Source organism: Maylandia zebra, linkage group LG10 (assembly GCF_041146795.1).
Source record: "Maylandia zebra isolate NMK-2024a linkage group LG10, Mzebra_GT3a, whole genome shotgun sequence".
Classification (NCBI taxonomy): domain Eukaryota; kingdom Metazoa; phylum Chordata; class Actinopteri; order Cichliformes; family Cichlidae; genus Maylandia; species Maylandia zebra.
In genome coordinates this window covers 31,061,810-31,085,458 of record NC_135176.1, presented here as the reverse complement: position 1 = coordinate 31,085,458, position 23,649 = coordinate 31,061,810, and the positions used below count along the sequence as shown (strand labels likewise).

The window sequence follows — 23,649 nt, the reverse complement described above, 5'->3', positions numbered from 1 at the left end:
ATGAGCTAAAAAAAAAAAAAAAAGTCAATTTCTTTATCATGTAAAACAAACAAAACAAAAAAAGTGATGTATTGTTGAAACTGCACTTCTTTTTCAAAGTGCCCCACAATGTAAAAGGAGTTTGACATCCCTGAGTTAAACAGTACCCAAGAAAAAGCATGTCTAAGAAAATGATTGCATAAAGCAGTAAGAACAAGCTTTCCTTTGCAAAGTTGCATTGAAACATTGGTCCTTCACACGTGAGGGCGGTGTGGATGTTGTCCCCCAGGAAATATTTCCCATCTGATGCTTAATTTCCTGAATTTTAATTAATGTGTTTTATGAAGCAGCTTCACCAAAATTAATTCTATAACAAAACACTGAGTGTATGTATGAGCTCATGATTTACTTTTACAAATCGAGAGTGGAAAAAAAAGCTATTGATAAAAAGATGCTGGAGGCATTGATTCCTTCTTGCACAAAGTTCTAGCAAAAATAATTCCTTCAATTCTTTTGTTTTTTTATATATTGAGGCTGTGCATCCCCATAAATGTACTCATTTAGTTTGCCGGGCTGTGGGAGTGTCGCATGCTGGAGTTATGACATTATAAATACGAACAAAATGTAAATTTTAATATCACCGAAGCACTCCAAAATTGAACGCTCATTTATTTGAATGATTGCTTTGACAACTAAAAAGATTTTTATCTTCTTTATCTTCTGTTAGTGTGCTTTTGCGTGTGGAGAGGTGCTCTTTGTTCAGATGGCGCCTTGCTGTAGGCTCGCTGCCTGTTAAAATAACTGTGAAACATCACTTGCTAATTCCTTTTGCCTGTCAGGATGTACTTGGCAAGTGAAAGCAGGCTGAGACTGCTGATGGTGAAACAGAGATGGATAAACAGCTCTTTGTACCAAATGGAAGCTACACAGCTAGAAACAAAGCTCACGCTCATCTAAATTATGCATGAATGTGATGTGAACTCATTGCTTTAATGCTCTCTTGGAAGTAGTAAATGTGCAGATGCTATGGGGGTAAATGTATATATGCCCAGAGCAGAAAGCACAAAGTGATGAAAGAAATTACACACAAGTCATTTCCATGTAAAAAGATGTGACTAATCTCGCACAGTTGTTGCTCGGGAAAGTGAGAAAATTCGGGGTCAGGTCGACATGTTTTTAGAAACAATAACAAAACATTAATGATTGTCAAGTCTCTCTCTTCCATTTCGCTGGCTGAGCTGTAAGAATGTACGAACAAAACAGAGACTAACAAAAGCTGAGTCATGCACATCACTTATACTGCTGCCTAAAAAGAAATGACTTACATTATAAAATCAGTAATAAAAATATGGATAACTCCTTATTAATGGATATTTGCTCGAAGAAATGATTTCATTTCATTTTCAAAGCTGTTTTGAAAGGAGGCCTGTTTTTTGTGCATTTGAGAGATTTCTTTAAAAGATTCTTTTAGAAGCTGAAGGTTTGAGCTTTCTGGCCCTCAAGATTTCCAGAAGTCTGTAAAACAGTTCTGATGACCGCAAGTTATAATGGAGAAGAATATAATACAACTAACAATAACAGAATAGTGAGACGATGAGGGTAATCGAAGTGGTGAAGGTCAGAAAAGTTTAAGTTTTTTTTTTCTTTCAAGTTTGAAAGCAAATTTTCACGAAAAGCCAACCGGCTTCTAGTTCTGGTCACACCTCGAGTTCAGCCCTGGACACTCGTTCTCAACTAACTGCATTTGTAAAACCATTTGTCATTAAATTAAAGGCTTAATCATGGTTATTTTCATCACTGTATTTCATATCTAAACTTACCCTAGGCATTGCAATGTTGCATGCATTTTTAAAATATAATAATAATAATGGATTGGATTTATATAGCGCTTTTCAAGGGACCCAAAGTGCTTTACAATGCCACTATTCATTCACTCTCACATTCACACACTGGTGGAGGCAGCTACAGTTGTAGCCACTGACAGAAGCGAGGCTGCCATATTGCACCATCGGCCCCTCTGGCCAACACCAGTAGGCGGTAGGGTAAAGTGTCTAGCCCAAGGACACAACGACCAGGACAGAGAGCCCGGGGATTGAACAGGCAACCTTCCGGTTACAGATGCGCTTCCCAACCTCCTGCACCACGGTCACCCCGGTGATATTGCACAGCATTGTTTGTTGCAGCTGCTGTTACTTCTCACCCTGCTGTTTCCACAAACTATTTAGTGGATCTGCAAAGCATTTATGTCTTGATGCATGCATGCAAAGCATTTACTTAAACATGCAGTCACATTTTTAAGAATGAACATTCTGCTTGATAGTGTGGCTCATTCGGTAAAAAAGGAAAAACAGCATCCATAATAAAACAAACAAACCAAAAGAAGGATGAACCTAATAAGATGTGGTTTTCTGTTGCAGGTTTCAAAGAACAGCAGACTGAATGAAACTGACAGGCTGAAAAGTTGGAGGAGGGAAAGAGGAAACAAAGAGAGACAAGCTGAGAACAGAACGATGAAGTGCACTTATTGCATGTATGCTGTGCACCAGCACCAAAATTAGCTCTTGGTGGCCATGTTCCTGCCAGGGACACATCTGCGGATCTCATCTACTGTCATCTTCCATCCCCATCCCATCCCTGCAAAGTGTTTTGGAGAACTACTGTGAAGCAATGTAATATTAGTTTAATGTGCAGTCTTATCTGCATTTGGGCTTAAATTTGTAGTTTTTTTTTTAGAAGTCTTGCAGAGCACTTTCTAAGTGTGCATGCATGTGTCTTTCTGTAATATGGGTTAGTTAGTTAAGAATTTCATATCATCATATTGAGTCTTTATTTTAAAATAATATTCTTTTTTTTTTAAATCACACATCATTTGCATTTGATTATTAGGGTTGATCTGCAGCGAGAAAACTAGATAATAAAGTCTGACATGTTAGCTAGGTGTTTTGTTAACGAGTGGATCCTTTGGTCCATATTAAAAGAATCTGTGATGAGTTTCTATACTGTGATTCTGTTATTGTCTGTTCTGTAGATGTGCCTGTTCGATTTTTCTAGATAAGGCTCGAGAACCCTGACAATTCATATTTTAGCCAATAGACATGGTCACTTCTTCCTCTTGGACAGATTTAGAGTCTAATTTTACAAAAAATAGTTTATTCTTTTCCAAACCAACTGTATAGGCTGAATTCTTTTTGAAAAATTGCCTGTTCACTCTGAATGAGTGCATGCCAACACAAGCAGCTTTAGCCATATGCAATCATTTGGACTTCACGTACATTAATGCCACTAAATTACTCCTCTAAACTTTGCTTTTGCAATTATCTGACAAACAATATGGGCACCTTTGTGGTGTTCCTGTACAAGCCACCCAACATGCCTATGCTGCAGTTCTGGTGACAGAAATTCACCAAAACTCCAACACAAACTATGGATGTGGTTGTGCTGGTGAATCCATGCTAACTAGCTAGCTGGCTCGAGTTTATAATTTAACCTTCAACCCTCTTTTCTACTTAAAATAATTAATAGTAGCAAGAAACTGAGATTTTTACAGTGATAAGGCCCAGTTTGCACAAACTATGGACAACATCACAGTGCTTACATCCATCTTTTATATACAGTGTTTTTACCATGCATCAGAAATACTCTTTGAATTTATATCTGATTAAGCTACTACAGCCACACCAGGGAAAACGAGCTGCTGCCATTTGCCATAAAGCCTGCAAGAACAATGGGCACAGTAAGACAGAGTCCGATATCAGTCTGATGTCATTATTGCAATTGATCTTTCAAATTGTTGCTGGTTGCTTCACCTTCTTCCAATTGGTTACCGAATAGAAAAAATGCAATCACCAAGCAAACGCTGATTTTTCCAAGTCACAAGGAGGTTGTGCTATTTTTACCTCTGTGTGACCGAGTCACTACACATCCAGAAAACTCTTTGAATTCGTTTTTAAAAAGGGCTCGATATTCGATCGCACACTTCAGCAAACACAGCGAATCAGATCCAGTCTGCAGATACAGCTGCGACATTCATAAACACCTTGCTGCATTCATGTTGGCATTACCCGTTGTGTGTGCAGTGTAGCCTTGCTCTAAAACGCTGCAGGATTTTTCACATCAGTTTGGATGGGGGGGGGGGGGTTGATGACGGCTTCACCTTCATCATCATCAGCTTCGTTGCAGTTTCTGATTAGCTGCTTAATGGGTTCACACGTCATTATGTTCAATCATTGTGGGAGTCCCCATCGTTCTGGCTGAATTGTGAAGCTGAGCAGGGGGAAAAAAAAAAAAAACCTGCCTGGCTGTGGTGGGATGACAAGACAAAGAGCTCTGTGGAGGGCAATGAGACCTCCAACATGCTGTTTGTTAGGTGTGTGACACACAAACAAGTAGCCCTGACTGACACGAGTCCTTGCTATTCTGCTTGATAAATCTGTACCCTGAAAGGCATCACGATCTCCTACAAAACAGCGGGACTTTGAAAAGGACAAAGATGATAAAAAAAAAGAGAAATCACTTCCCTCCATTACATTTGGTGGACTCCTGCCGTGAGATTTATTGAAATACAGCACTTCAACACATAGAGACTTAAGATTTTCTCCCAGGGGAGATGTCTGACATATGATGAAAAATAATAGACCAAAAAAGAAAGAAAAAAAACCTGTTATTTTTACACTGCAAAATGTAACTCTTCACTTTATATTGCCTCAAAAGAGAAAAATAAAGATGGGGAATTATACGACTCGGATATTTCAAGTGAAATACAAACAGGACAGTGCATCAGTGTTTCTAATTATAAAATATACTAATTCGCCTTAGTTTAAAAAAATGAAAAACTGGTAAAATCTTAACAGGATCATTTTACTTTTAATTTTTTGGAAAAGGTAGAAGTACATAATTTAACATTAAATCCTTGAAGACAGATATCCCTTTTCATTGCATTCTTGTGCTCTTTACGCCGCTCAGCTGCAGGAACGCGGTTTAATGAACCTTTCTGCAACAACCCAGAAACTGAAGGCTAACCCAGAAACCATTAATCACTGCAGGAGCCGGGGTCAAAAAGGCCTCTCGCAAGCTAAACCTTTACACTGTTCACTGCTACACAAACACTGGAAATCAAGTCACAATTAATGTGAACTGAAACATTACCAATGCCACAAGTCTGCACTCACCAGTGCAGAACTGTACTCGAGTGCAGATTCTTATATGAATAAGCATGAAAGTAAAAACTACAGAGCAAACGAAAATGCACGAGGGCATAGTTCTTCAACCTCTACTTCATTATTATTTATTAAATGTGGAGTGATGGTTAACATCAGAGGAGTAGTGTTGAGATCTCTGAAGGGCAGGTGAGCTAATCCTGTCTGTGGATTTGCAACTAATCGGCAAACAAGCGTGTATCGGAAATATTATAGAGTTTAGTCCAGACTGAATTTCCCAAATAACTGCGAGGTGGATGAAGACTGCTGGCTTTGGTGATTCTCTTTTGTACCAGCTTTGGGTCAAGAAACAGAGCCTTTACTGATACCTGCGTAATGACAGTCGTGTCTTGAACATATTAACCCAACTACTGACATATCCATACCAGTCTTTTAATTGGTATTGGTGACACTGGTATCAAATTGATAAACATTTTTGAAAGTACACCACTACTTAAGTTTTCTAGGAACTTTCTTGGAGCTAATGTTTAATATTAACATAGTTCAGTCCATTTGGTTTGTTTGTGAGTTTACTGCAATAGTTATTTGTGATATAGACCCGTAATCACTAATAGCCGAAAAAGAAATATAACCAATGCTCGTATTGAAGATAACTGCAAACTAATACTAACATCGCCTTAGACGCTTACAGTAAAGAAGGGAACCACGCAGGATGGAGACAACGATCCTCAGTGTCTTCTGCATGCCCAACTTTCCTTGCCCACCTCATCTCAATGACATCTGTGAACGCCACATTTTCAAGATTACATTTAAAGAAATGTGCTTAAAACAATCCAGACAAATATGAATAAAAAAAAAAAAAAAGAAACACATAATGTAATGGCTTGTACTATAACAAATCATACAATGTATTCAGTGTTTGGTCTCAAAAATATAAATGCACAAATCTGGATGCTAATAAAAGAAGCAGAAGATTACTAATTTCCTTTTAATAAATGTGACACCCTCAGACTGAAGCCGCTCACTTTAATTCCTTTTAACAAAAGATGCCACACTTAAATGAACTGAAGTTAATGAGTAAGTACTATTGTAGTGGTTTTCTCTGCGTCTTCGCACCATGTCACAGGAACAAAAAACGTACTTTCTCTAAATGGAAAAGACCATAAATGTAACCTTTACACAATGGAGTTATTTGAGATTTAAAATGTTTCTGCTTAAAGGGAGGTTTCAAGTAATAGGGCAGCAAAATTCTTATACGTGAAGCACCAATTATGCACAATATTAAATTGCACGAGCAGCTCAGATAATCTGTACTATCGGTTTATGTTATCACCATCGCTTCTGATTATTGCAGCTTCATTTATGAGAAGTTGTGCATTTAGCCATGCAACTGTGAAATGATTCAGTCCATTAGTCTAGCACTTTGACCTAAATTGAACTGCCATATAGATATTGTTGATTATTTGGTATCCAAACAAACTAACAGCGGTGATTCATTACAATCCCATTAACATTCTTGCTTACAGTCATATATAAGATCTAAAAGTTCTGCCCAGTTGATGTGATAAACCTGGTGTTTGTTCCAGACAAAACCTCAAAATTGCTTTTCTGAAACTTGTAAAAGAAGAATCTGAGCTGAATTTGACCTCCCAACATAGGAGCTCCATCTCCAGACTGCTTAAGAGAAAAACAATCCTTCTCAGAGTGACTAATATCATTTTGATGAGTGTTGATGTTCGGATGCGTTCCATCATTGTTTATTCGGGTTTTAGGAATAAGTTTTGACTGACCACAGCTTTCTATTGGACAGACTGAGCCTGTGGGTGGGAACGCCCATTACAGCTTTGAAATTGTTCTCTTCATATCCGTTAAATATTGGTTCTACTTGTCCCACAAATTAGATCAATATCTACTTGCTCTCAGTTTCTATTGTCAGTGGTGGCGATCAGGGATCCCTTGTCAGGGATCAAGTATGAGACCACTGTCATTTTATCTCTATCTGCTTCCAATGCTGATGTCTTACAGATCCACAAAAATTTAATTACACTGTTAACGAACCAGTGACTGTAGCATGCTGAGATTGTAACGATAAAAACTGGTTTTCAACACATGGCAAAACAAGTGATCTGCCGAACTTTGCTGTTTGGTTTAACAGTCAGACTTCAATTTTGCACAATCTGCAACAAAGCTGGTGCAGTTAAAGTTGTATGTTATTTAAATAAAATACACCCTCTCTTTTCTCCTTTAAAGACTGCGCACATGTTACATGCCCTCATCTCCTCTCACACCTTGACTATTTTAGCAGCGTCCGCACCAAAAACCCATTAATTGGCTCCAGACACTCCAGCCACCAGGCTCTTAACAAGAATCGATAGAAGCCCTGTGTTACTCTCTGTACATCCCACTCCCACTAGATTTGAAAATGGATTTTAGGATCTGTTCACTTTTCAGGCTTACATGCACTAATGTGTCATGTGTGTTGAGACACGCATGACACATTAGTGATCTGCTAACCACAATCTACACCGAAATCCATAGAGGCAGATATTTTTGGTTTTTAGTAATACCCTTTGTTTCATTGTGTAAATGTCCCTCTATTGCTGGATTCTGCAGTATTATCTTTTATCAGAGTTTGGCCAAGAATTTGAACTAAATGAAGGGCATTTAAACTGATTGCAGAAACAAAAGTCTAAATGTATTAAAAAAATTACTTGTTGGATGTACAAAAATAGATGGAAAAAACAAAAAACAACCACTGACCAAAAAAAGGTCCAGGTACGAAAAGGAAACGGGAACATTCAGATGATAAAACACACAACAAGGAGACATGCTGAATTATCAGTACACAAGAGCACGAGTGACAAGAGTCAGGTAAGAAAAAAAGGAAGGCATTTACAGAAGTGCAGAAACACAGGAGGAGAAACACCCCACAACACACAAAGTCAGTGATCATCAAAGTAACACAGGAATTAACTATAGCAATGACACAAGGCTGTAATATAAACAAAAACAGCACAAAGGAAGAAGCGACTTTAACCCATGCAGATGACAGAAGTTACTGAAGACATGTTATAGAGAACACGGAGGTGGCCTCCGACTCTGGAATCAAACATCCCGTCACATTTGTCTGTTTTCCACTCTTTTTTTTAAAATGGTAAATGGCCTGCATTTGTATAGCGCTTTTCTAGTCCACAGGACCCCAAAGCGCTTCACACTACATTCAGTCATCCACCCATTCACACACACATTCACACACTGGTGATGAAGCTACATTGTAGCCACAGCCACCCTGGGGCGCACTGACAGAGGCGAGGCTGCCGGACACTGGCGCCACCGGGCCCTCTGACCACCACCAGTAGGCAAACATGGGGTTAGTATCTTGCCCAAGGATATTTGGCATGCAGCCAGGAGGCAGCCTGGGATCTGATTAGTGGCTGACCTGCTCTGCCACCTGAGCTACAGCCAGGTGGTTTTTTTAATGACCAGAGGCGCTGCCTCCTGCAGGTCATTAGAAATACTACAACTGGCTACACTGTAGTCTACACTGCCTTTAGTTTACAAATTATAATATGATAAGCTTCCATATCTTGGTATCATAAGCTAAATGTAGCCAGTACAAAGAATGGCAGTAGAAAACATGGATCTTACAAATGACGGCATATCACTATAATTAATCACTCATCTATTGACCTTGAAGGAGAGGTCAGAGGTCAAATGTGCCATGATATTTTAAACCTTTATAAACTTACTATATGTTGACAGTACACATAAGAATCATAGCTTCTAAGATTTTTGTCAATTTTAAAAAATTGTCATGTTTTCCAGTAAACTCACAGATCATCCTCCAACCAAACAAATCAACATCTCCTTTAATTTCCTGTAATTTGTTCTCAGTGCGTTTTTCACTTGTGAGAAAAGAAATAAAATGTCAGGATTTACCAGAAAGCTGGTGCTCATCGCACCAGGTGCATTTACATGTGCAGGCAGAAGCTTGTGCAGTGGGCTGCAGCTGAAGCTGTTCGGTTGGGCCCCAGCAGTGCATGCAGGATGGAAATGCATGAAATTATCCTGAGCTACATCTAGAACTGACTTAACTGTGGAAAATCAAAAGGAATCAAAATGTAAATGCAAGCGCAGTCCATATTTGTCTTTTACCTTTCTAGCTGAAAGCATTTTCCAAGAAGTGCACAACCGTACAGTCTGCTCTGACGTATACATTTAAATACATAAACATACCCCCCTACCACATTACATCTCGTGTTACTGCCAGAATAAAAAGGAAGCACTGGCCCTCCAGACCAAAATCTCTCAGAGAGACAAGTGTGGGCAGGTTGTGCTCCCGCCTCTTGATGCCAAAGGAGTGTCTTCATTTGACTGAGAGTGGTAGCCTTGTATCAAGGCTTCCCACTGCACCAGCCTTCAGATCTCAATTTTCGAGATTTGTGAGCCAGAAAGTGAGAGAGGGAGAAAGTGAGCGGGAGAAGATAATCAGAATGAGTGAAGCAGCGAGACAGAGAGGGAGCGAGAAGACGACGGGGAAAGAAATTAGCAGGACTCTAATGTAATTATATTAGGGAGGGGTGTGCTCGAGAATATTTGCTAATAATTTGGAATATTTGAGGGATGAGGACAGGGGATAAAGGTTTTGGAAATAAAATAAAAATGACTGCTCGCTGGTTTCAAGCTCTCAGTTTATCGCAGGCTCACTAAGTATTGCTTGTTCAGTTCTTTATTGGATTCAGAGTCCGTTTTGCAGTACATTTGCAGGCAGCATGAAGTGATTGGAGTTTGAAAGTTTGTCGTGGATTTTGTCTTCATTCCAGCATTGATTTTAAAGGACTCTGGTTCTAATATACACCCACAGGACTGCACACTAAAAGAAGCCGGAGAAATGGGCTGAGAAAAGGGAGAAATGCTTCCATCGCATCATTAATGAAAAATCAAAATATAATAAAGCTCTTAAAAAAGAAAGAACACACAGGAACAGTAGTTGGAACGTGAAATTAAATTATGAGACATCAGTTAAAACATATTTGCACACTAAATGCAAGTATAAAGCTTTTCTCAGATATTTAAATGAGCCAATTTCAGCATTAAGCTTTTTAATAAAGTGCATCGTACACAATGAGAGGCGGTGAAAGGCGTACAGGAGGAAATAAAGCTGGAATTATGGTGTGGAAACTATGACGCTGCTCGCTGATTACATGGCCACTGGGAATCGGTGACAGCCTGAGTGGCAGATTTACTGACAAGCCGTCTGACTCACTGGGTGACTCGTGCTTATTTGTTTATGCTAAATTGGGAAGACCAGACATATTTAATGTACAAAAATATCAGGTTTATTTGAATGGAGCTTTATTTAAATATTAATCTCAGTGCTGGTGTGTCCGGGAAAAGCTAGAGTCACCTGCGGTTTGGTCTTTCAAAATCTCTACTGGTTCATTTATGGTAGAGGTTAGCCGATCGATACAGATATCGTTAGGATAGGTCCCAAAGCTGGTCGATGCTTTGTTTCTGTCATGGTCCTCCGTTTTTTCCTGGGTTTGCTGTTTTCACCTCCTCCTGCAGGGCAGCGTTTGGAGCCCCCTTTACCCAGATCACTGTATATACTTACACAACTTTGTGGTAAAAATACATTCCCCTTTTGATTGCACAGTTTGAGTCCTGCCTCACCAAGTTCAGCATGTAGCACACTGACTTATGTTAAAGAAAAACAACAACCCTCAAACGTGCGCTATGAAAAATATCTGAACCTTTTTGTGCTGACTACCATGTCTATTTTATTTATAGCATGTAGCACATTTAAACAAGAAAAGCTGAACTGAGGGCTTTAGAGACAGGCACGTCCACATCTCAGGTCTCCAGAAATTAAAAATACATTATTATAAGCTGAAAGGTGTGTTTTGTTGTGTTAACTATTCTCTCCTGCATAAGCTCCCTTTAGAAGTTAAAAGTATCAGTATCGGTATCAGGATTTACTTGGTATTGGGTCGATAGCAAAATTAGCAGTATAGCTCAGGACTCATTTGTAGACAAGGAGCAAACTGAGTCCGGCTTTCAGAGGCTCCTGCAAATTCTTTAAATCTATTTCTGTCAGTGCTGCAGAGATATTCACTTTGTGATCTTAACACTCCACACATTTATACTGCATTCATACACCCTGCACTGTAACACACATCCCGATTACTGTCTCAGTTTAAAGTCAAGATCATTTAAAATGTGGCCAAAAGAGTCTTCCTGTAAAAAGAGAAGGGACACTGCTTCTACAAGCAAGTTTGGCCACTCGGCAGCAATTTTGGTACGGACTTTTGAAAATGATGGCTCATCCCGCTGGAGCACCTAACAAGAGCAATGCTCATTCGTGACTAGGGTAAGGAAGAAAAATGACAAGTATGCTCACTTGCAGCTCACAATGAACATGCAGCTGTAACTGTGGTGAACCTCTGCTGTACATGTATCAGTGCAACAACATGCTTTAACAACAGTTTTTATGCTTCCTGCTCAGCTGTTGATTGGATCCTTCTGGGCTTCTTCTCACTTTGACCATTTTAAATGTCTCCCACAGATTTCTATTCATTTAAGTTTCGATCCTTCCAGTCTTCAGCCCCACTGATGATCACACAATTCATGCACAACTAGAGGAATTTGAACAGCAGCAAATAGACACTGGTGAATTCTACAGACAAATAACATGGGCAACATCTTTACACAGCTGGTAAGCACAGTCCATCCACTCTGATGTTTCAGCACCAAGATTTGATTTCTGAACACCAACCAGAAGAACAGCCTTAGCTTGAAGCTTCTTTGTCTTAACTCTGATCCTGGTTCTCTTCTCTCTCTTTCTGCGCTGATCACACCTCTTATGGCATTTGGTCCAGCAGCTCTGGTTGACAACTGGAAATTGTTTGAAGGTCTTTGTGCTTCCCTTTGATCTTTGTATGACTGAGTAGAGGACTTCTAGCTGACTTTAACCCTTGTGTGGTGTTCGTATTTTTGTTACTCAGCCAGTGTTCATGGGTCTGGTGGACCCGCTAGAGTTTTGGCTTTCCAAATTAACACTATCAAACAATTTTATGTTAAATTACTCAACAGATGTTTACTTCATCCCAATTACAAGACATATGAACAGCAAACATGGTTAATTTTTTCCCTTTACCTTTGTTAGATCACATTTATGTATTAATGTGCTTCTCGTTTTTCTTTTATATAAAATGTTATAAATAAATCAGTTATAATCAAGTGGAGTGAGTGGAAAGACACAACACATTTACACGTGAAAAAATAATTAATTGTTTAATTTTTCTTTTGAAAAAAACTGAACACGGGTCTCACAGACCCGAACACCATACAAGGGTTAAGAAGTATTTGCTTAAGTAAGTAAAGTGAAAAAGAGGAAAATTAAAAGCAAACGGAAGTTTAATTTCAGGAAAGCTACAAGCCACATGTTTCAGTGGTGAATTTAAAATTCCAAGTTCACCTCTAGCTTTGGTCTTTGTGCTGTTGTTATCCTTGCGAATGACGTCTAACTGCTGATGCATGATTCCAGCTTGTCATGCACCGACCGTTTTCTATTATCTTATGTGTGCAGCACATGCAGGCTGGGTGGAAAAAGCATGTGTGCAGAAAACAACAGAAGCCATTTAACTAATGGTGTCACAGGGAAAGCTGCCTAACAGGACAAAAAGAGGGAAAGAGTAGAAGAATGAGCACAGAGACGGACTCTGGCAGACTCAAAAACACAGACGATAGAAGCCTTAGTCATAAGAATACGCAAAGATTTTTACTGCAGAGCTACAACCAGACATGCAAGAGACAGCAGGTGGATGGGTTTCCAAAGATGAGGCAGGCTGAGGTAAAAGATACATGTAAGTAGAAGGGGAACAATGCAAACCAAGGAGCTTGATTGAGCCTGACACGCTACCGCTTAAACCACTGATATAATCTGGCGGAGAGTGGGTGGATGAAGTCCTTAAATACCACATTTAGATGATTAGTTGACACAGAAGAGGTGTACCAGCCAGGAATTCAGCAGGAACCAGTAAGTGGGCACACCCCTAAGTGGACCTCATAACCCCAGTGAAACATGTCAACTCGCACACATTGTGGAGTTACACACCGGGAGGGGGAAAGAAAAGAAAGAGAGAAACCTACACTGTAGGCAAAGGGAGAAAATAAACACAATAACATAATAACTATTCCTTTCACAGTATAACCACAACAACATACACGCCAATGTATGGGCCCCAAAGGCACAACTTTAAGTTGATGCATGCATATGATGACAATATACACTACACTGCTTTGAAAAGTCATAATTTCCTTTGAACATTTGAGACCTCGTGTGCATGCTCACCCACTCATTCTGTCTCCTTATAGATTATTCTTTCCATCTCATTTTTTTTTTTGGGGGGGGGCAACTCTGAAAGCCATTCATCGTCCCGTTTCTTATTTTTTCTGCCACGATCTGCATGTGTGCCTCGAATAACTCGTGTATGTGCGTGCCGTGTCGTATTTGTATGCCTTTGTCATATCTGTTCATGCCGTGTCTCTGTTTTTGTGTGCCACAGCCAGAGGCAGTGGTGGGAGGTTAGAGGTTAGATGGAACCAGCTTTTCAAACCCCAGGGATCAGCTTCAACAACAACAACACCCCCCACCCAGTCTGTCTGTCTGTCCAGCTCAAGCCTCCAGCCCAGATGGTGCCAAGCTCAGGGATCACCAGGCTTGGCACTGACATGCAGACACACTCGTGAACACACATACACACCTCCTTGAGCGAGAGCTATACACTACATCCCAAAGTAACACCTCAGTACAAACTGAGCAGCACCAGCGCGCTCCACCCACCTTCCAAATCGAGTAAAAACGCAGAGCCTGGAAGCTCAAGTCCTGGACTTCCAGGAAAAACTGCAAGTGTAAGCAATTTGTGCATGTAGTTAAGTCAATGTATCATTCAGTGGAATATTTTAATTGAATGCATTATCATTTTATAATGATGCCATGCTAATGCAGATGCAACCACAATAAAAGTCTTCATATTTATTGTCATGCACCAAAAGTCTTGCTTGAAATTAGAGCATGTTTGTGCCTTTCTCATAGGAGTCATTCAATGATTGGCATCAGTACTGAAGCATGATTGGTGGTTTGCCTTTATGTTAAATGTGGGTGTTAATTCACAGCATTTGAAGAAAAAAAACTGTACAAGTTAAAGTTAGCTTCAGGATGAGTAAAGGTGCAAAATCCTAAATACCTACTTCACAGAAACAGGAAATAAGAGCAGCATTTGCATTTTTTAGAATAGTTAATTCCTCTGTGCTCATTGGTCCATGTGCTGAGCTGATGGTACAAAACAGGAAAGTGATACAGCGTGGCAAACACTTGTGTCTTTGTGACGCCACCTGTTGTCAGTACACTGACAATCAAAAGTAATCTAGTGGTTTAACACGCCGCCCTCTCTTCGAAATATGGTCACTTGATTCCAAAAAACCAACATGGTTGTGACCAGAATGCTAACACTGAGACTTGAGGGTCCATTCTATTTACATCTTTTATATACAGTGTGTAATAAGATGCCAGTCTCAGAATGTGTTTAATGATGATGCTCATTATTATTGCTGTGCCAAATTTTTACTGTTAAAACTTGGTTGAAGGAATTTACATTTTCAGGCAATTCAAATGTGCATGTGTGTGTACATGTTTGTGTGAGTGGGTGGGTATTGTGTGCAAACAGATGCAAATTACAAATGATTTAAATCCAAAATATATGCTGCAAACAAATTATACAGAAATAATCCAGGAAGGGAGAGTAACAGCGACATGGAAGCCATGGGAAATGTGGAGAGAGTGAAAAAGAGAAGGAGAGATTTAAAGCCCTCCTCTCTCTCTCCTTCCTCCTCTGTGTGGTGAGCTGACACTTTGTCCCACCCCTGTGGGAGCAGCTGGAGGGCTTTTCTAACCATCTTACCATCTGAGGATTGAGAGCAGGCGACTGTTACAAGCTGCCACCAACAGCAAAGCTTCTGACCTTCGACTCGAGTGCAGCACAAACTCGCCAAGGCCTCGCTAGAGCCGAGGAAACAGTGAGTAAAGATAATATGGCGGTTAAAAATAGCATTGGCAATATACTGTAGATTTCCTCTGTGCGCTGATACACTCGCCACTGAAGTCCCAGCCGTATTATGCTAATCCCAGAGGACACCGTTTGTGCGTTAAAGTTTACTGTGAACAGATGTTCACAGGTCACAGAAACCCAGAGAAAAGAGAAAGCCAATTAAATACTTTATTAAATTAATAATCAAATGTGTTATTTTAAAGAATAATGTAATATAAAAGGCACAGTTATCTCTTTTATTGTGAAAAGACTGCCGCAGTGAAAACACTCCAGACCAAGGGTGTCAAACCTAAGACCCGGGGACCAAAATTGGCCAAGCAAAGCCTCCAATCTGGCCCACTGCACAGCTTTGGAACAAGAGAAGGAGGGCACAAAGTTTGGAAATGGGACTTCTTTTTCTAATGCCAACATATCTCAGGAATAGGGTACAAACTTCTTTATATTGACGGAAAGGGGAATTTCACTGTTCAAGCACACTTAAGATAAACATAATGTATGTGGCCCACGATGACATTGCTGCTCCAGACAAAGACAAAAAAATAAATAAATTTAAAAAACAAAACCGAAAAAATTTGATACTTTGATTAAAAACAGGAGTTTGTAATCCAGGGTTATATACAGTCTTCATCAAATGCTTTTTGCTCTTCGCTGGATATGGATTCGACTATGAAGTGATATGTTTTTAAATTTTCTTTGCCTTTCTGCTTTCCACATTATTTTCTCTCTATGTAGAGATGTTAAAGTTGTGTGTCTTCTAACTATGTTATTCAAAGAGAATACATATATTCCTAAAAAGAAGAGGAAAAAAACAAAAAATAAAAAACGAAAAAGGCAAAATATTACAGAAAAAAAAAAAAAAAAAGGTCACGCTTTTTCATATGTGGAACCTTGCGAAACACACTTTACTCAGATCGTCTCCTTTTGAACAAAAAACACTATTTTCATCTGCACAGCTTGAAAAGCATAAGCTCACCTTGGTGTGTTTTCATGTGCATACAAGGAAAGCTGAAGGCAGGGGAGGAAAGAGCTCAACGCAGCACAAAGAAGTCTAACAATCACAGCAACTTGACAACAACTCATGTCAGACCGCACATGAAAAGCAGGAGCTGCAGGGGTGGTGGGTTGCAGAGTGGCTTGCAGAGGTACAGCATGGCATGCAACAGCAGCTTAACCCTCACATACTTTTCAGGCTAAACTCGACCTGCGTTAACATTTGGCAGTTTAAATGTCGGGTTTTTTGCCTGTAATTTGATTCCTAAAGTGACATAAAAGACAAGAGTATGAAACTCTTACTTTTTTTTTTTTTAAATAAAAAAAACAAAAACATAATATATATTGTTTTGGGGAATCTTGGAACTGAAACTATATCTCAAGCATTAACATTTTAAGTGAATATGTGGTGACTGTGTTCAAGCGACACCTTGAAACCGTCATGAGAACATGTATTTGTCAAGGCACTCATAAGTCATGTGATGGCCAAACCCATGGCCACACTCGAAAGTCGGTAACACTTGTTTATTCTCATTTATTCATTTGAACACAATAACACTTTAGTTTCCAAGAAGTTTATTACTTGGTTTGGATACATTTGTTCTATTTCTAAGCGCGCACATTTAGTTTACTTATGTACTCATACCAGTTCATTACTTTGATTTTTGACTAACCTTTGTTTCCTTTACTTCTTACCTGCCATGATTCCTGGGAGTTGCCAGACAAAAGGTGGTGGCCAGGGTTTGAAGCTGTTAAATACAAGGATGGATAATTGGACTGCACCACCACGTCCTGCTGAAGGGGAGAATGTGTGTTTTCTTTAATTTAAAAAAAAAAAAAAAAAAAAAAAGTATTTGTACTTAAATATTGAGTTTAGTAGTTTAGATTTTCTTCTTTGATCTTTATTTTATTAACAAACTAGACTGTACTGCATCATTTGTGTGGTTTATGATTGTGTTGTGTAGTTACCCCTCGTGTGTCATAGTGGGCTGATCAGCCATTATATACACCCCTGTGTCATTTCATGTTTAGGTCAGTTATGCTTGTTTGGGCAGTCATTTGGTGGCTTAACTTTGTAGTCGTTGCATGACTTTAGTTTTGTTTCTTTGACTTCTTTTATGAGCTCAATATTTATCACTTTTGTAAATATAATTTTGGGTTAAATAAATGGAAATCCTATTTTTCTAATAATTACTGTTACGATCAACTCCATTACAGTTCTGTTATTAATGTTAAACTAATATTGTGAATCACATTTTCTGTTTATGATTATATATTTACATACAATGTTGTATTTATGTTTTCATGACTAAAGTAAAACAGGACATGACAGCGTGTGACAGTTTTTTCTCCAAAAACACGTGTTCCTAAAAACAGACTCTGCTCTCTGAAACATTAGTTATGCATTAATCATCCATTTCTTAATTCTTCAGGCTAATTATCAGGGAAGTCTTGGACCCTTGACCTCTATCTGCTCCAAATAACTGAAAGCATGAAACAGTATATAAAAGTTAAATAGCATCCCTTCTGTGAAAGTTAGCAATAAGATGCAATAGTATGAGCCGAGCCCTCAGCTGATGTGGGCTGCTGTCGCTGGCATTAAGACTGTCTGAGCTTGTCTTTGTGGCCCACGTGAACTAATCCTATGCTCACGGTTTTATTTAGTACGCAGTAAATAGACAGTTTATATAGACAGTCAGAAAACCCTACAAACACACCTCTGCAGACCCGCTGTGACACCTTCCAGCTAAATCCACCGTAATCATTAGAATGATTTAGACAACAAGTAACACCAAAACAGACAAAACCTCCTCTGGCAGCAGCATGTAGACGAGCAATAGAGTATACTCCAAACATATGTCTCGATTGCTGCTGTTACTGTAGCCAGTGTATTTCAGTGTGTCGCCGTAAAGCCAGTGGGATTAGAGCCGGCCTGGGGTCAGATCTGGCCCCCTTATTGGATGTTGAAGAGTGACAATTTCGGAAAAATTACACTTAAGTTTGAGTTTTTAAATCTCACTGATTGCATGACTCATGATTCGATTCCCGGGCTTTTATAATTCTAAATATTACTCACATTTTTAATCTGTCTAAATCAAGGTGGTGGTTGAGTTGTGTTCGTTTTGTGTTATTTTGCAGTGTTTTCACTGCTCTGGTGTAAATGGTGTGATTAAATTAGGCTGTATGTGGCCCACACGCTAAAATAATTTTGGCACCTCTGCTTTAAACCATCTTTTGTTTCTCAAATAGAAACTTACATGCACAGTAGGAAGACTAAAAGGTGCTGCGTGCTTTTCGTATTTCCCTTGAAACTTTTTCATTTCACGTATATGCTGGAATGTTTTTAACACAGAAAACAGAGATGAAGGGCTCGTGCTGCTTACAGCATTTCTCAGCACAAAAGTCAGCATAAAGCCTTTCTCCTCTAAAACGCTCCGTGCTAAATAACCATTCCTTTCATTTTTCTGGAAGATTTGTCCTTGCAAAACCTGTAATTTTCCTTTTTCTTGCCTGCCTTGCCTTTTAAAGACGGCTTAAGGAAAACAGTGACCTTATTTTAACCTGTATCACTTATCAGAAAAATATGAATGTTTTATTTGTATTCTTCAACGAGACTTATTTCTCCTCATCCTTCTGAATTGGCTTTTTCTTAGGAGATTCTCAAATGGAAATGACATGTTTGCTCTCCCCTGAGTGACCCTTGTTCATATCTGCCCCAGAAGCATGTCAAAATGGCACTTTTTGTCACTTTTGATTTCTGCTGCAAGCCCTCTATTACCACAAATACACCTGTCATGTGCAGCACTTCAGTTCAAAAGTCTGAAGGCACAGACTGCCTGGAAAAATCTTCATCCAGGTGAATTCATGAATGGTGTTCTTGCTGGTTCAGTAACTGCTACCTAGGACAACAAGAGTGACTCTGAGGATGAATTTAGAACAAGAAAGGAAGGGGGGGGGTGATCCATAGAAGCTGCAGTTGATATTTGGTAAACAGCAGATAGAGCTGTAATTGACTTGAAGCAACTGTTGTTGTGATTTGGCGCTAAATAAATAAAACTGAATTGAATGGAATAATCATATACTGCCATTTTCCCTGGACCTAGAACAGGGGTGGGGGAACTCCATGCCTCAAGGGCCGGTGTCCTGCAGGTTTTAGATGTGTCGTTGATGCAACACAGCTGATTTATATGGCTAAATTACCTCCTCAACATGTCTTGAAGTTCTCCAGAGGACTGCAATGAGCTAATCATTTGATTCAGGTGTGTTGACCCAGGGTGAGATCTAAAACCTGCAGGACACTGGCCCTCGAGGCCTGGAGTTGCCCACCCCTGGCCTATACCCTCTAGGTCAGGGGTGGGCAATTCCAGGCCTCGAGGGCCAGTGTCCTGCAGGTTTTAGATGTGTCCTTGAACCAACACAGCTGATTTAAATGGCTAAATTAGCTCCTGCAGTTCTCCAGAGGCCTGGTAACGAACTAATCATTTGATTCAGGTGTGTTGACCCAGGGTGAGATCTAAAACCTGCAGGACACCAGCACTCGAGGCCTGGAATTGCCCACCCCTGGTATAGGCTCACAAACACACAACCTTAGCAGACAGGAGAGAAAGAAAAACAGAAGGCAGACCCACACCTGGAAGATCACGTCAAGCAACTTTATATTGAAAAGTGAAGACCTGGTAATGTTATACAAACAACATCAAAGATCAGACAATGACCTGTGAGTCACTTGGTGACGGTGGGGAGAAAGAAATCCTTTTTAACAGTAAAAGGAAAAAAAGGCTCAGGGAGTCATCGTAGGCTGGACAAGGAAAGAGACAAGAAAAGAGCAGTACCAGATGCAAAATGAAAGCATGTCCAACACATTTATATACTTGGGAGGTAGAGCGGGTCCTCCTAACAGGATAGTAGACGTGCTGTATATTTTTTTGACAGGTCGATGAGACTGGAGAAAGCATTATGACATCCATTATTATTATTATAAATATTAAATCAGCATAGCATTTTGTACATGACTGCACATGTCATTATCTCCCAGGAGAGATTCATGACTTTCCCCTAAGTCCTCCACCCTATGATGCAAAGATCAGTCTAGTGGTAGCAACAGAGGATCATTTCAGCTAGAACTTTTAATCATCCTCTTTACAAGGATCTACTAAAAAAAACCATTTTGAAAGCTGAGAGGAATTACAGGAGTCGAAACAAATGCGACCGGATGAACGAAGAGCGGAAGAGAGAGAATAAAAAAAAAAATAAGGAGAAAGGTTAAAAACTGCAGAGAGGAAAGGTTTAGAGGAATCAATAATACATTTGGTTTAAACAATTGTACATGCTCTTAATATTCAACAGCTTGCTGTTGTAAAACACAAATGATTATGACAATTGTACCAAGCAGCCAAGCGTGCAGCTTGCTGAGATATTTATAAGACATTTCGATAAAGGATGTCTCACAGTGGGGTGGAGTGTCTACAACATCAAACTCAATTGCTGTTCACCACAGTTTTTGTCACTTGGCATTTACTTCAACAAACCTCAATGCAGCTGGAAAATCATGACGAAAACTCATGTTTACTTTTATGCTGTCATAAGACGGCACGGTTATGTTCTGAGAACACCTGCTGTCTGTAGTCTTTCATTAATTTTATCAGTTCTCGTCTTTTTTTACCGATGAGTTTTGGTCGTGCTTTCATCCAGCCTATATCACCCGGACTCCTGATTCTCTCACAGGGCTGTTAAAATGACTGAGCCATCTGTCTTTTCTTTGCATTTTGCTTCTATACCACCCAGACTTTGTTGTAATAGAATAGGACTGCAATAGAGCATATTTATGGATTTAATGTTTAAAGAAAATGCAGGTGTAGGGTTGTGAGATACTGAGTGGATCCTAGCCTCTACTGATCAGCACAGGTATCATCTGCAGAGAGAGAGAGATCTAGGTGAAAGTGGATGAGCTTGTGAGTTGCAGCAACAGTGAAGATTTGCAAGCTGAGGCCTTACTTGAGATTTCAGGTGAGCAGGTGGGGGTCCAGGGTTCAGCTGGGCTCCTGTGGAGAGTGGGCATGGAGGTGAGTGACAGGTGGTTCCAAGAATCCTAGAGGAGTATCAATTAAAGGTTGAGATTGTGGGAACACTGACTTATACTTCAGAGAACAGGCTGTGGGCTTCAGGCAGGACACTAGCAGACAAACCGTGTGATGGGTTGGTGGCAGTAACACACAAAGATAAATACATATCTGAGTGAGCCTAGCTACCACCGTATGAACTGACTTAGACCAATTGAAACAGCAGGTACTTAAATCACAGCCATAATGAGAGGATTCATGCCAGGTGAGGAAGATCAACTCAGCCCAGAGAACACTGACCTGCCCACTTCTCCACCTGGAAAACAAAAACACACCCAGAAGCACCCACGACTACCCAAACCCTGAAACTTTTCAGGCTGCTTAAGGAAAGAAAAAATAATGCATAATAATATATAGTGAGTTTGTTTTATTGCCTTCTGACTGTGAGACCAACAAGCTTTGGCATTTACAACCTAAGTGCAATGTGATGACCTTACATATTTATAAAAAAAACTTTTAAAAAACTATATTAAGACAAAATTCACTTTGCCACTGCAGTCTCACCAACCTTCACTCATTCAACATAATATGAGGTTTACAAATGAGCGAAAGCTCTGACAGGCAGACAAAAGCTAATCATCAAAAACATACCCACACTATCATCTTTTCAGTAATTGTAAATATGACAGAGAAAGCTACAGAAAGTAGTCATTTAGAGGAGGACTGCTTTACCATAATAGCTCAACCACAGCTCTAAATTACAGCAAAAGTCACTGTTGCAGACTGCTTTGCAATACATAACAGGAATTAAAGTTGCAGGATAATTTTGAAAAAAGGATTTTGCCTTTAATCTGTCCTCATGAATCAACAGGACAAAAAAAGACGATCTTGCAATGAAATCACACCAGGAGCGGCTTCAACGAGTTCTCAGTGCATGCTAATCATGGAAAATGTGATATATGTGACTTTAAATCAGATAAGCATACAAACACAACATTTAAGAAGACTGTATGAGAGGGAAAGGGGAAACAAGCTCTTTAGCTTTTTTACCACTGACCCCTATTTTTAAACCCACTGGACCAAACTCACCTTTGATTTTGTTCTTTATTCTGACTTTTTATGCAGCTGTAAAGTTCTGTGACTGCGTCTCATGATATTATCTCACTGATAAAGTCCGTGTACAGACATACATGCACCTGCCAAAGGACACTGCACTTTCTCTGCAGTGAACTGTCCTCATCATAGTCCCGTCTCTAGCAGGAGTCCCCAGCAACACATTCAGTTGCTGGGGCAAAACTGAACCAGAAACTAAACTGGGAACAGCTAAGGCTAACTATGAAAACTATGACATGGGAACATGAACATGAATCTGAGCAGGAGCATGAAAAAAAAACAAAAAACAAGACTTGAGTCAGAGAAAATCTGAACGGAAACATGAAAAACCATGAATAACCCCAGAACGTAACATTATCTCATAAGTAATCAAAAAATACAAAATAACTGAAAATGCTGGGTCACAGACTCCGCCCCCTGACAGACCCTGAAATAGTTTAAATGGGTGAGTGGCTGGAAGGATGGATGAAAAAGTTTAGTAAGTCACTGTTACTACTAACCAGATACTATGAGATTTTCCAAAGAACTGACAGGCATTCTGGGTATGATAGCACACAAATGATCCATGCATGCAATATAGTGTCTTTCTCTTTAATTTAAGACTCCAAGTGATTTGTACAACAAATCTCTTTCACCCAATCACACAAACATAACTTACACTGCTTTTATCTATGCATAAGCACCTTATCTAACACCCAGGGTTTGGTCTCTGTGGTTAGCAAGTCTTTGCAGACAAGCTGACACCTTCCATGCAAACTACGGGTGACAGCAGCAATTTTGTAGTGACTAAGTCAATCAGAGGTATTTAGTGCAACATTGTCTTTGCAACTTATTTTACCCAGTTACAGCCAGCAACCACTTGCCAAGCAGTAGGTTCCCAAGGGTTCGCCAACCAGTGTCTAGACGTGTGTTTTCACTGGCAGGGCAAGACAGAAGTCTGTGGCTACTGTTAACCTCGGTCAACAATCTGTTTAAATATTCAAGACATGTCAAATGTAATGTAACTGTCAGTGGCTGCATTAAGAAAAGGTGAGTACAAAAAATATTTTAACGCAATAAGTATTTGCACAAATTTTATGTGTCTTAAGAATTTGTTTATAGAGAAAAAGGTAACTGGTTTTCCAGCTAAAAGTCTCGAAGCATCTAAAGCAGAGAACTCTAATGGCCTAATAATTAAACTGATTTAAGTCAACTTTTGAGTCTTTGTTTTGGAACTTCAGTCTGAGCTCAGAATCTTAACTG

General features: G+C 39.6%; 1 long non-coding RNA gene across 1 annotated transcript; it reads right to left on the bottom strand.

The window, feature by feature from the left end:
* Positions 1-19,873: 19,873 nt before the first annotated feature.
* Positions 19,874-21,512, bottom strand: LOC101484423 (uncharacterized). Its single transcript, XR_191339.5, has 3 exons — positions 21,368-21,512; positions 21,230-21,276; positions 19,874-21,146 (listed from the first exon to the last, which is right to left on the bottom strand). It is a non-coding gene; the product is annotated as an uncharacterized LOC101484423 (long non-coding RNA).
* Between the last annotated feature and the right edge of the window lie 2,137 nt (positions 21,513-23,649).